At 41.6% G+C, this 13,202-nt stretch overlaps 2 long non-coding RNA genes across 3 annotated transcripts; one reads left to right on the forward strand and one right to left on the reverse strand.

Moving 5' to 3' along the window:
* Positions 1–1,255: 1,255 nt before the first annotated feature.
* Positions 1,256–9,389, forward strand: LOC131248833 (uncharacterized). Its single transcript, XR_009172479.1, has 2 exons — positions 1,256–1,584; positions 9,072–9,389. It is a non-coding gene; the product is annotated as an uncharacterized LOC131248833 (long non-coding RNA).
* A 558-nt stretch (positions 9,390–9,947) lies between these two features.
* Positions 9,948–12,924, reverse strand: LOC131248835 (uncharacterized). 2 transcript variants are annotated; one of them, XR_009172480.1, is made up of 3 exons: positions 12,675–12,924; positions 10,930–11,082; positions 9,948–10,422 (listed from the first exon to the last, which is right to left on the reverse strand). It is a non-coding gene; the product is annotated as an uncharacterized LOC131248835 (long non-coding RNA). The 2 variants fall into 2 exon arrangements; XR_009172481.1 differs by lacking the exon at positions 12,675–12,924 and adding an exon at positions 12,463–12,643.
* Positions 12,925–13,202: the final 278 nt, after the last annotated feature.

Genomic DNA, 13,202 nt, shown 5'->3' on the forward strand with positions numbered 1-13,202 from the left:
TTTCTCCTTTCACTCTACGTTTTAATCTAAACCGTTGGCTCTAAAACAAACCATCCGAGGGCTCTAACGTTGACAGCGCTTGAACTTACGGGAAGATACATGCGGTCGAGCATATATATATATATACAGGGAAAAGTTACTATGCGCTTGACCTCACGAGTCTGTCCCATGAGGTCGAGCTGTGTGGCCCCACCGTGATGCGTTTCGAACATCTAACCCATCAGTCAGATGCACCATTCCATCGTGGGCTTAGGTCTCAAAAATCAAGTTGATCCGTATATATATAGGGAAAAGGTACTATGCGCTCGACCTCACGAGTCCGTCCCATGAGGTCGAGCTGTGTGGGCCCCACCATGATGCGTTTTGAACATCTACCCCATTAGTCGGATGCACCATTCCATCGTGGGCCTAGGTCTCAAAATCAAGTCAATCTGTGACTTTTGTGGGCCACACCACATACAGAAGTGGGGAGGGGCCGTGCACCATTAAAACATTCATAATCAGTTTTTTGGGCCCACCAAGATGTGGTTTGCAAATCCAGCCCATCCATTATGTGTGTCCCACTTGCATGAGGGTTCAGACCAAGTTTCAGCAGCATTCAAAACTCAGGTGGGCCCCACCAAGTGCTTTTATATGTTTTAACGGTGTTTCACATGATTTTAGATGGCATAGCCCACCTGAGTTCCGTATATAGCTGATTTTTGGGATATCCTATAATTTAGAGGGGGGAGGGGCCGTGCACCATTAAAACATTCATAATCAGTTTTTTGGGCCCACCGAGATGTGGTTTGCAAATCCAGCCCATCCATTATGTGTGTCCCACTTGCATGAGGGTTCAGACCAAGTTTCAGCAGCATTAAAAACTCAAGTGGGCCCCACCAAGTGCTTTTATATGTTTTAACGGTGTCTTCACATGATTTTAAATGGTATGGCCCACCTAAATTCCGTATACGGCTGATTATTGGGATATCCCATAATTTAGAGGGGACCCATCAAATGCACTGTGTTGATGGTCGACACGCATCATAATGGGGCCCACACAGCTCGACCTCATGAGAGCTTATCGTGAGGTCGAGCGCATAGTACCTTTTCCTATATATATATATGTATATATATATATATATGGAAAATGTACTATATGCTATCGTATATGGAAAATGTACTATACGCTCGACCTTACGGTAGCACTCCGTAAGGTTGACTGGTGGTAGCACGTTGAACATCGGATTTGAGTGTTTGAAACCAACAGTTGAGATGTAAGCGCGGATTGAAGGAAGAAAACTGGTGAAACCAGTAATGGTAAGGTCGAGCACGTACACAGTCACTTAAAAGGTTGTTTTACCATATCTGTCCGGCCCTGTTTCTCTCCCTAAACTTCTGCAAGCAGCCCTCTCTCCCTCAATCCATCACCAGACGCCCCGTGTAGCCTCTCTCTCTCTCTCTTCCCCTCTTTCTCTGATGGCGGATTCGATGAGCAGCGATGACGAGCAGGATTACTAATCCGATCGAGACTCCCTCCAAGGAATCGAAAACGACGATGAAGACGATTGCGATTGGCCTTCTCCAAACGTGCCCTTTTGTCAGGTCTGTAACCGCATTAGATTCTTCTCAAGAAGATTGATTTACATTTGAAATCTGGATTCTTCCTAGCTTTGAATACAATGGTTGGTTTTAGTTTGGTCGGTTGATTCTTTAGATCGTGGATGATGATTGCTCAAAAAACGGATTTTTAGGCCTTTTCTGTTTTTACTATCAGCTGCTGCGCGGCGGATCCAATCCTATGGAAATTGAGAGAATCGACGGAAGTGGAATATTGATTTCTGTTGTAATGCGTGCAAATTATTTCTGTGTAGAAGATTGTTTCTTGGATTGGGTGTGAAATTTGCAAATTGGAATGCGTAGGATTGAAATATGCTCCATATTTTAGGTGAAAAATTAGTTACGTGATGGAATCTTATTCATTTTTGGGGATTTTGAATTTATTGATTGAAGATAGTTTGATTGAAGATATGCCCTTTGAATTGCGTGGATGATCTTCGACCAGTTTGACGAATGGGATATTATGAAGTATTACAAGATGCTCAACAGAATGAATTGTGTGTTTTCTCCCACAGTAACTTTATAGATAGGCCCACCTTTTGCTGATTTAGACTGTTCATGTCACGCCCCAAACTCGGAAACCGGGCTTACAAAATTCTCGATCGTCGAATCTGGCGCCGACAGCCTCCGTAGAACCCCATTCTCGGCTCTCAGCGCCCATTCGCCAGGTTCCGATCCTGGGATGCTACGAGGAGGATTTTCAACATCAGTTTGATTCGTAATAAGCATAACCAAAGGCACAACCCACAAACAATAACCAAAAACTCCATCACATTTTCACTATGATCAAAAAATTTACAAGTACAATGAGCATAAAGGGAAATACAATGATGATGAACAAAACTCTAAAATAATTTGCCATGTGCTCAAGCCTCAGCGCTGCTACGATCTAACGTCACCTGCACGCAACAGTCGTGCATAAGCTTATAGAAAGCTTAGAGGGTGGTGAAAGTGTGTGCTCAAGGTGATAATGTAGTTATGCAGTATCAGAGTAATGCGGAGCATGTTGATGAAAGGCAAGAATACCATTAGCCATACCAAGGCCATGCGGTGTAAAGCATGAATGATGTCGGCCATACCAGGGCCATGCAATGCGAAATGCAACTCAAGCATACAAATCCTCATCTAAGTCCACATATCAATACAACTCAAAATCTGAAATATCACCGGGGTCTAGTACACCCCAATCAGATTGCCGCCCTATCGCACGCAATAAGGTGAGTGGAAGAGACCTCACTATCCGCCTGCCAATATCTGGCTCGGCTCGTCAATAGCGGAACCATTCCTCGAGCTGGTCAGACTCAGCCTAGCATTGCCCCTACTCCCGGGCGGGTAAGGCCGCACCCCCTTCCAACCGACCACGACACAGTGGAAAGCGCAACCGTCTGGTAATCGACACTTGGCACTTATGCACCCACTCGGTTTAGACGTTGGAGCAACCTCTTGGTACCATAAGGGTTTAGGGACTTTCACCCAGGGATATCTATAGCACCCCATGTAGAATAAGATTTTCGGTATCCAATCCTGCCAACCACAATACGCCTGTGGAGGCTACGGTCTTGATGTCGCTAGGGCGTACAGTACCATATCACACAATGCGAATGCATGAATCACACTATCCAGTCATGCAGCAATCCTGCGCATATCATGCGCTCATGTAGGGCAACACCCCCTATCCGGGAGCCCCTAAACAATCTGGCTGAAGGCATATGTTATGATCAGTCACTTCTCATATCAAGCATACATATGATGCGTATGATCATGAGTTATGGAGCTATACTACACATGTTATAAGGTAATGCATTATCCTTACAACGCAGATGGCCTAGACGGCCTACACACAATGAGTACAGGCCCATCAATGGGCCCTAGGGAGAATCGTAATGTGGACGTTTAACCAACATTTAAACATGCAATGTGGACGTCAAACCAACATTGCTCCCAAGGCACGACTGTCATAAACATCATTACATAAACCATGTTGGGATCACACATTGCAATGGACCTTAGGTACATCCCATTGGGCCTTAAATACATCAAATGGGCCAAATCACATGGGCCTTATATTCATTAAGTGGGCTACATCAATGGGCCGCACCAATGGGCCTTATGTACATTGCAATGGGCTATAACCTGTGGGCCTTAGAGTGCATCAAATGGGCCTACTCACATGGGCCTTATGTGTATCAAATGGGCCTCGCCAATTGGGCCCCATATGTACATTAAATGGGCCTCAACCCATAGGTCCCAATACATCTTAATGGGCCTTAACCCATGGGCCCCTAATACATCAAATGGGCCTCGACCTATGGGCCTTACATATATATCAAAGTGGGCCTCCACCATGGGCCACAATTAAACTGAGATGGGCCTCCCACCACCGGTATATTATATATAATATAATATAATATATATATATATATATATATATATAGTACATACAATATTATATATAATATAATATAATATATATATATATATATAAATATATATACACACACGTACACACCCACACACGCACGCACATGAACACATGCACACCCACCGTCCCTGGACGGTGGGGATAGAACACAAACATCACAGTGGGCTCCACCGTCCGCCTGGACGGTGGGAGTGAAACACATAAATCACTGTGGGCTCCATGTGGGGCCCACCATAATGTTTACTTACCATCCAGTCCGTTGATAAGGTCCGGCGGACCCAAATGAGTAGGAAGAAAAAAATCTCAACTGGATCCAAAACTTCTGTGGCCCAGAAAAGGGGTCCCAAGGGCCGACATTTATTCCCACTATTTCCTGCGGTGTGGGCCACCTGAGCTTTAGATCATGCTGATTTTTGGAGTGGGCCCACTTTAGAGAGTGGCCCACCCGATGAACGGGTTAGATGACAGATAAACATCAAGGTGGGACCCACGGCTGGAGCCGTGGGATCCTGTCCAGTCCGCCTGTCCGCCTATAACGCGCGCAGGCGCTGCCTGCGCCTCTGGCAGCAGCAGCAGTTGCTGCTTGTTTTAATTTTTTTTTTTAAAGAAAACCATTTTTTTTACGGTTTTTCACGTGTAGGGCCTGCATCGGATGAATCCAATCTCGCCATTGTTTTCCATATCTCAATACAAGCCAAATAAGCCCAATATTCAATATCTTTTGGTGCATTAAAACCTCAGGTGAATTTTTAACGGTAACAACCACCGTTTGCTATGCTGTGGCCCACCAGAACATCGGATTGAGTTCAGTTTTCAACTCAACGTCTAAAATGAGTTAGGTAAAGGAATGGACGGTATAGATTAAAAATATACATCAAGATGGGGCTTATATGAGTGGGCCACCCCATGAGCTTGGAAACAAGCTACTACTTGTGTTTTAACAGTGACGTCCAGCGTCCCTGGATGCTGGACGGATTCTCACAGCTGGAGGTGGGCTTGCTCACGTGGGCCTCTTCATGATCGATGTGTGGATACAACACATAAGGTGGGCCCCACTTCTATATGTTTTTGATAAAATACATATAAGGTGGGGTCCATCTAAGTGGGCCATACAACCATGTTATGATCACATAAAAAATGAAATAGAGAGGGAGAGAGAGAGATAGAAAGTGAGACCCGCGTGATGGAGGGACCTCGACATTATGGGCCCTCCCTTGCACTAAATCATACATCAAGTGGGTCCCATTACATATGGGCTCATTAAATTAAAATCCAACGGTGGAGATCCCTTCTCCACTAGATTAGACGGTCTAGATGACCCTAAGTATGCAAGGAACATAAACATCATGATGGGGTCCATGGAGAATGGCCCCATCATGGAATGATCATGATGATCCAAGTGGGCCATCGGCCACATCTTAGGGTCCAAAGTGAGATCCAAACCATTGATCGGTTGGCCTCACTTGGCCTATCTTAAAAACATTAAAAACTACCCTATCAAAGCACCCACCGCTTGATCTTCTTGCTCCCTTGGCTTCCTTAGCTCCTTGTGCTTCTCTTTGATGGAGGAAGATGAGAAATGGATGGCTAGGATGGGAGATCTAGGGATGGAAAGGTGGGCCACACTTGTAGCTTGGAAGAGTTAGAGAGGCTCATACGTATGGATTTTTTTCTTGCTTTTGGGAGAGTTTGAAAATGAGAGAGAGACTTGTAAAGGGAGAGAGAGAGAGGGAGTGATGGGTGATGGAGTGATGGATGTGGTGGTGATGGGTGTGTAAGAGCTTTTTGACTTTTGTGGCTAATGGTGTAAGAGAAGTATGGCTTGTGTAAGAACTTTTTGACTTTGGGGCTTGCTTGGGAAATGGTGAAAGGTGATGTGTACTTGACATGATGGGATGGATTGATTAATTGATTGAGGTGACATCTCGTAGAGATTCTCTCGGGTTTTGCAACGCACGGCATTTTCCTCACACCGAACGCTGGCCCACATCTCCCGACCAGGGTATCGCCTTGGCGCGACATCGGAACCGCGACGACGGCGCGGTCGCTAAGGTAAAGGTCTTGGGTTGAGTCGACTCGGGTTGACAGCATGAGAATCAAGGTCGCGCACAAATACCGATTAAGGGTCGAAGGTTGCCAGAATTTGACTGGGAAGACCGTGGAAGTCTAAGGAATGGTACGGTCTAGGATACGGGGCTTATAGTTCATTTGGTGAAGCTTGTGATGGATAGGACATGGTTCAGCAATTTCCTTTGTCGGGTGATCTTAACTGCTTTTATTGGGGCCTGTGAATTGAGAGTTTAAACAACCGTCCACATTCAATGGGGAAAAAAGGAAAACTGTCAGTGGTATGGTAGGTATTTCTGTTGCAACCATGCAGGTGGGCCACCTTTCTGTGTTCCATCCCATTCAACTGATGTGTGGCCCATGATGAATGGTTATATATTAAAATTTCAGTTACTACTCCCAGAACCCATGCATAGCCATGCTTTTGTTCCACCTCCAGACAGCCAGATCTGTAACGTTTGGCATTGGCCTTTACAGGCAGAAAATCGGAAGCTAATCTCATCTCAACTTTTTCATTGAAGCAGTGTCTCTATGATCAACATGTATGTACCTGTGATGGTGGCCATGAATACCATATTGCAATGGACTGCTTGAATCCTTCCCTTGATGGAGATGGCCTGCTATATGTCCTCCTCACAATTTCCTTGCCTTTTCTCCTCTAGACAGTTAGTCGAGATGGATACTATTCAGGGAAGTAGTAAAGTAGGGAATGTCATTATCCATCCCTTCAAAGATTCCTTCCCAAACACATCTCCACATAGCTGTGAATATCTTCCCATATGCACCTTGGAACTTTGTAACATGAAATTGTCAAACATACAAGAGCACCAACCCATTCTCACACTCATGTGATCACTCCAAACTGGGTCCCACCTAGCAAGCTCATATCTACAAGATCCGTGGAATAATTGATCTGATTTTGACAAACTAATCACCCATTTTGGCCACAATGACTTGGATGAATGCTAATAGTATTTATTGATAAGATGATAAATTGCATCTAATTAAGTTTGTGGTCTCCGAGGAACTTTAACATGTTCTAGTTATCTTCTTGGAATTTTGCAGGTTATCACAAAAGAATCGCTTTTGGTTGCGCAGGTTATAAATCCACTCCATGTTTTCCCCCTGTGAATTCATCTCCAGACTCTTGGTGTAGTTTCCCATGTTTGATACTGATATATATTCTTGCAGAGAGAAGACTTGCATAGGGTAATTGACTTGCTAACACTGAGTGAACAACATGCGCGGACTCTACTCATCCATCACCGTTGGGATGTTGAGAGATTGTTAGCAGTACTCATAGAGAAGGGAAGAGATAGGTTATTTTCTGAGGCAGGCGTAATGGTTGTGGAGCAGCAAGGGCTTTCCTCATCGTAGTCATCATCTTCAATTACTTGCAATATCTGTATTGAGGATGTTTCCCCATATGCGGTTACAACAATGGACTGTGGCCATTGCTTTTGCAACGGTTGTGAGAATTCACCTTCTTATCTACTGTATCTTCAGCCATGATTGTAAGAAAAGAATGGTGATGGCTGCTTCCATGAGTAGGATTCTGAATCCTATTCTTGCTGCAGTTTTGTGTGACACCTGGATTCTGGGCAGTTAATCAGGTGTGCCCTACTGTGTATGTGCCACATTTAATTAAGAAAAATATTTGTGTGCATGTTTCAAGGACAGTGAAACATTCAACTGTTGTTGATTGGTATTTTAAGGTCGTTGAAATTTTGAATAACATTTTCTTTTTCCTAATAACTTCCTTCTCGCTTATGAAATGAATTGAGAAATTTATAAGGTTGAGTTTGAATACACAAATGAACTGAATTGCAATAATTAGTTATAAGGTTGAGATTTTTTTATTTTTTTTTTCATTTCCTGAGAATTGATAGGTTTATCATCCCATCCACATGACACATTGCAGGTTTATGTATTGATTAGGTCCACACATATAGACAAATTGCTCACATTTTAAAATAAAAGCCATGAGTCCATGCACTAGAAAAAAAGAAAAAAACTAATACTATTGGATGAGAATGTTGTTATCTTAAGAAATATTACAAGTTCATTTTGCTTGTGTCTGCAGGTTCTGGGTACACCTACTCAAGAAGAAATCAAATGTATGAATCGAAACTACACCAGTTTAAATTCCCTCAGATGGTGAAGATTGGCAGATTTGGGATCCTAATCCTAACTGAAACAACTACAAAGCTGTCATTTCAGGGATGTTTATGGTAGCAGCAGGCCTGACTTAAGTTTCAGACCTTGTTTAGTTTAGTTTAGTTTTATTAATATTATTTTTACCATTTTTGGAAGCTAGTTTCATGGACGAGATAAGGATATGAAAAACAAAATCAAAGTAAATAATATCTGATGGAAGAAATGTTAAAGAGCCAGGTACCGGTGCTAATACTGCACGTGCATACAAATGCATCTTTAGTGTTAAAGAGCCAGGTACTTGTACTAATACTGCACCAGCAGCATCACCAAAGAGGATACAAGTACCTCTATCTTTCCAATCTACATATCGGGAAAGCGCATCAACACCAATTACTAGAACATTTCGAAGGCCACCCGCTGTGATTAAAAGCAGTACTGTTTAGTTGATAAATCATGAGAAACAACATAGCAACCCACTTAAGGCAAGGAGCCCTTCCCATATTTGGGATTTCTTTTTCTTTCTGGTTCTGTGTTCTTCTTGATGGGATGAAAACAACACTTCAGAGGGAACTGAGATCTTTCCAAATGGGTTGGTTGGGTTTTTAATTTATGTTTTTTACTTTGCTTTGCTTATAAGAGAGTCACCGAATTTTCCAAGAATTTGTTAGACTTGGCATTTTTAAACTGTTTCATGGATTTTGCAGGTATGCTTGACTGTTGCAATTTAAAGTTTCATACTGTAAAATGTGATTTGTGCATTTTAGTTTGATGCCTAGATTTATTTGGTACTGAAATAATGAGATTTTATTTTATTCACTTCCATCAGGTTTTCTGGAGCAGATAGGGAGTGGACTCTCTCAAAGTAATTCAAACAAAGAAACCCCAAACTTACAAAATGCTTTGCCTCTCTCAACACGCCAAAGATCCCAGTTCTGTTGCTTGGTCATGCATCATGACATGCTCTGTGGTTTGCGCCATGCATCATGCATGCTTAAATAAGGAGTGGAGCATAGAGGATTTATTTATTTATTTTTCATGTATTCAGACCATTGTAAACTTATTGTTGTAAATATATATAATTTTTATTATAAAGTTGTACAATAAATATATATAAATCCATAAGGTAGGGCATGCTTAATGTGCATGTATAAATTTTTGCTGCTGTGGTTTTCTTTCATAAGGAGATGGAAGGGTGGTTGCTACTGTGGTTTTCTTTCATAAGGAGATGGGAAGTGTGGTTGCTGCTGTGGTTTTCTTTGAGAGGGAAGAGTCCCAATCAATCTCTTCTTTAGCTTGGTGTTCCAGTAGTTCTTGATATCATTGTCAATACTGCCTAGCAACTGAGCAGCTATGATGGACCACTTGAATTTCCGCTATTTCAGTAGTGGATCACACTTGGTTGTGTGATAGAACAAGAAGATGGATGGTGTGGATGATAAAACACATGCTTCTGGGTGGCCGGCCTAGAAAGAGTTCACTTTCACCTATAACTACAGTTATAATCCGTAGCAATTAATACCGTAGCCATAGGTTTCTAAGATATAGTTACATTTGCAGCTAAAACTAGAACTAGCACTACGGCTATAATATTAATAACTATGGCCAAAATCCGTAGCTATTGCCAATGTTAAAAATTTATTCAATATTAGTGCTTTTACCATTGCTAGTACATGACCTGATAGACCATACCCAACACCAGAGAGACAGAGGACCCTAGAGATCTGTATAAATATACGGTCAGACATGTTCACTGTGGAAACATAACAGTGACATATCCATACAATAACAAGATAACATTTATTGTAATATATTTCCTTTTAGATCCATAAAAGCAGGATCTAAAAAGATGAAAGCTGAAACAAGGCTATGACAGTGGAGATCACCGACTCCTTTTCTAATAAAATTCAGATTGATCAAAGAAAATAAAAATGAGACTCATTTCTTCTTATGCTGCTGAATTCGTTTTTCAAGGGCAAAATGCTTCTAAAAATGGGTTGAGGTTAAGTTCGCCTTCAACTAGTTGTAGTTAAAGTACAAATTTCAACAAGCAACTTGAGTCACTCTGAGGGCCATTTTCTTGATCTTGTTCATAGCAGAGAATTGCTTCATGTGACTTAGAACTGCAGAATCAAGAGGCTTATCAGGAGCTATACCATCAACCTGAACCCATGGATGGCCTGCAAGAAAACCAACTATACATTAAGCACAGGCAGAAAAAAGAAAAGGACCATCCAGTTTACTAGGAAGGATATGATTTCCAATCTACCCAAAATGACATAACTATCCATAATTTCTATAAAAGGACAAGAGGCCACATGAATTTCCATAGAGAAATATTTCAAGGCAGTCAAATGGAAGCACGCGTCGCCTATCTATTTGTGAGTGTAGCTGCAAGATTGTAATGATGATTTTCTGTTTGTCTTGTTAAGGCCTAATGACCAGGGCTTATAAGTTATATGGTTTCATTATCCATAAATAGTGTGCCAACTAAAGGAAATTTCTGAAGACCACTGAATTTTCTAGATTATGGATAGTGAGAAGCATGTCCATCATTAGAAGATAACAAAACAGAACGAGAATTGATAATTATTTCTGCACTAATAAACAAAACCATAAATATTTCGCCACTTTCAAGATCTCTAAATTATAAAACATGATATAGCTATATAAAAAAAAACATTGACACAGAACTTGATGGGCGGTTAGCCGCTTTTTTGGGTCTCTAATAAGCATTCTCCATGCTAAATCTTTTGCACTCTCAGAGATACTAGGGCATGGATCGGATGAAAAGTCAAGGTCCCCATTCAAAACCTGTTCAAATATTCCTTGCTCGGATTCTGGATCGTCATAGAGAAATGGAAAACAAAGTCAGCCATTGTTGATAGAATCACCCAAAAACTTGACTCCATATTCATCTGGGTCAAGTTGACTCAAAGACTCGACTTGAATCGACTCAATAGTTAATAAATATAAATCAAAACTTCTAGAAATACTAAGGAATATTTTAAATAATTGCATATCATGTAAGTATTGAAAATTTTGAAATAAGAAATGAAAGTCATACTAAGGTTGCTGGTAGCGAGTGTCTTCCTGTTATAAAAGTGCATTTGGTGGCAGCTTCTTTTTTCAAAATAGAAGTCATTCTATACTTTAGAATACCTTCTACTCTGTAAGAGAAGCTGCAAGAAGTAGCTTCTAGTGGTGTTATCAAATTCCCTATAAAAGCAGCTTTTAGGTGTTGTAGTTCCCTTACAGTTCAAGGGACTGACATATGTATATGGGCTTTTTTTTTGTTTGTTACTTTTTTTTTGTTTTGAACATGGAACCAAAGCTCCTGTAACCAAGTTGACTTTTGTTTTTTTTACTTTTTCTTTTTTGAACATGGAACCAGAGCTCCTGTAACCAAGTTGACTCTGTTTCACTTGACAGCAAAACAAGTTACCCCTCTGTTCTTTTTCTGCAGCTGAACCTCAGCCAGAAGTATATATGACTGAATACTGATTTATGGTTGGTTTTGGCTCCCTATTTGGACTTCTAGATCTTACACCATTCATTTCTATCAGTTCCCCAACTGCTTGATCAGAAAGAGTATAACGCTGTGGGCCATGGCTAAATGGATTCAATAAACATACAGTTTATCAAGAAAATTCTACGTGATGAGCCTTCATCCGGCACTAAAACACAAAAGCTACCCCCAAACATACGCTGCCCCACTTGCAAACCCATTTGTATTTGTTTTTGTTTCTAAAAGAACAACAAAAACAAAAACAAAAACAAATACAGATACAATAAATAAATAAATAAATAAACCAAAAAACCAAAAAACAGACATACAGCAACCATATTGGCCTGGTGTCCGAACCACAGAAATATACAGTGCTTTTTCATTGGTGCTTAAGTGCATCCAACACCCTGTCGGACATGATTTGTGCTCGCCTCCACTGCCTTTGCATAGTACATTTGTTTTCTAGTCATAAGATGCATCAAAACAATTTTACTTTTTTAACTCCACCCTTACCTGTTATATGGCTGAAAAAGTTATGTACCACAGATAGTGGTACATGTGCTTGAAGGATGCCAATTCTCATTTGTATTGGCTGTTCACATAAACAATGGCCCACCTATTTTGTGGATTGGAATTGAGTTTTCAATTGGGCATTTACGGTATAGAACCCATGTGAGAGATGATAAGCATTAAATGTCCATATGAGACCCACCTTTTTATTAGCTGATCGTTCTAGTATTTGAACAGGGGCTTATGGGCTTGCTGCTTGATATCTTCCCAAATCACTGCCCAAACCCAGAACCTGGATCCAGATCAGCCAGAGTCTGATCCATGCCCATACCCAGAACCTGATCCAGAGCATCTCAATCTGAAAAAAAAAGCATCTCAATTTGAAAAAAAAAACCAAAAAATAGAGCCAATAACCTGTAACGCTCAATCCGAGGCTGCACAGCGTGGTGGTAGGGAATGAGGGAGAGAGGGGTGGAGGCGGTCACGGTTGGTGGTACCGATTGAGGGAGAGAAGAGTGACAGCGGGCGGGTTGTCCCTACTTGTGGTGGTAGGGATTGAAGGAGGGAGAGAGAGGGCTGCACGGCCAGGGTTGCATAGAGAGAGAGAGAGAGAGAGAGAGAGAGAGAGAGAGAGAGAGGCTACACGGGGCGTCTGTGACGGATTGAGGGAGAGAGGGCTGCTTGCAGAAGTTTAGGGAGAGAAAGAGGGCCGGACGGATAGGGTAAAACAACCTTTTAAGCGACTGTCTACATGCTCGACCTTACCATAACTGGTTTCACCAGTTTTCTTCCTTTAATCCGTGCTTACATCTCAACTGTTGGTTTCAAAAACTCAAATCCGACGTTCAACGTGCTGCCACTAGTCGACCTTACGGAGTGCTACCGTAAGGTCGAGCGTATAGTACCTTTTCCCATATATATATATATATATATATATATATA

The sequence above is a fragment of the Magnolia sinica genome, chromosome 6 (genome assembly GCF_029962835.1).
Source record: "Magnolia sinica isolate HGM2019 chromosome 6, MsV1, whole genome shotgun sequence".
Lineage (NCBI taxonomy): Eukaryota > Viridiplantae > Streptophyta > Magnoliopsida > Magnoliales > Magnoliaceae > Magnolia > Magnolia sinica.